Genomic DNA, 1,273 nt, shown 5'->3' on the forward strand with positions numbered 1-1,273 from the left:
TAGAACTCAACTGTATGCATTTCTGCGACGTAACGAAGTCCTCAGAACTTGAAGTGCTCTGCAGAGCTGGGGACCCTACAGAACCCCAGCTGCCTTGTGGCCATGGCTGGCTGTCTCATTAGAGTCCTCACGCCTGAGCTACAGGCTCTGTGTGTCTCTCTCTCTGCTGCCAGTAGTGTGCTTTCCGGCAGTCAGCCTTCTTGTCTCCAATGGAAATTCCCAGAGTTTGGTACTTCACTCTGCTCTTAGCTTGGAAACATTTCCTGAAGGTTTAAAGTACTTCGAGTGTCTACAGCCACGCCACCTTGAACAAGCCCGATCCCGTCTGATCTCAGGAGCTAAGCAGGGTCGGGCCTGGTCAGTACTTAGATGGGAGACCACCTAGGAAGACCAGGTGCTGTAGGTGTAAACAAATAAAATAAAAATAAAAAATAAGGGATCGTAAGCTGACAAAGTCCTTGCAATCTGTGAGGCCAACCAAGAGTTGCCTCGCCTATAAAATAAAATAAAAATAAAGTCCTCAGAGCTAAGTGCACCCTTTCTTCGACTGTCTCTTCAGCACTCACTCACTATTTGTAGCGCACGGTCAGGCACTGATCAAATGGCTGAGTGAGAAACCAGCAACGCTTTCTCACAATGACGAACTTTGCGACCACTGGGGACCACACCCAAACGCAAAGCTCAAAGCTGAGCAAGAGCAGAGAGGGGGAGCGATTAACTCTTCTCAGGACGGGTAGAGACCAACTCACAGAGACCCTGTTGAGCCAGACCTTGACCATGAGACGATCGCTCTGTGGGGAGATAAGGAGGGGAAGGAGCCTCACAGGCAAATGCAAGCGCCAGAGCGAGGCTCTGGAGCTGCCGGCGCTGCACGGTGGCTCTGGGGAGTCTGTGTGGGCCATGGTGGTGACAGCGACAGCTCTGTTACCGGGATATCCACTGGAGAGTTGGGCCGACGGCGCCTCCCGGGGCAGCGAGGGCAGCCTGTGCCTCCCCGGGCTGGAGCACAGGGAGCGCTGGGTTGGGACAGGCCTCAGTGTGCATCTGAATTCACGACGAAAGGTCACAGAAGGTTGGATGCATACTCGGGGCGGCGCCGAGTGGGCCGTCTTCAGCAGCGAGGATGGGACAGCCCACCTCGGAAGCCATCGCGACAACGTGCAGGAGAGGCAGCAGAGGCAGAATGACGGGGGCGGGGGCGAGGCCGGGTAGGTACAGGGGACTGGGCTCAATGAGATTAGAACAGGCAGAGGCTGAAGCAGGTGCCGGGTAG

At 55.2% G+C, this 1,273-nt stretch overlaps 1 pseudogene; it reads left to right on the forward strand.

Annotated features, from left to right (window-relative positions):
• The first annotated feature begins 287 nt into the window (after positions 1–287).
• On the forward strand, positions 288–406 carry LOC120592951 (uncharacterized; annotated as a pseudogene).
• The last annotated feature ends 867 nt before the right edge of the window (positions 407–1,273 follow it).

The sequence above is a fragment of the Pteropus medius genome, unplaced genomic scaffold, assembly GCF_902729225.1.
Source record: "Pteropus medius unplaced genomic scaffold, Ma_sr-lr_union100, whole genome shotgun sequence".
Classification (NCBI taxonomy): domain Eukaryota; kingdom Metazoa; phylum Chordata; class Mammalia; order Chiroptera; family Pteropodidae; genus Pteropus; species Pteropus medius.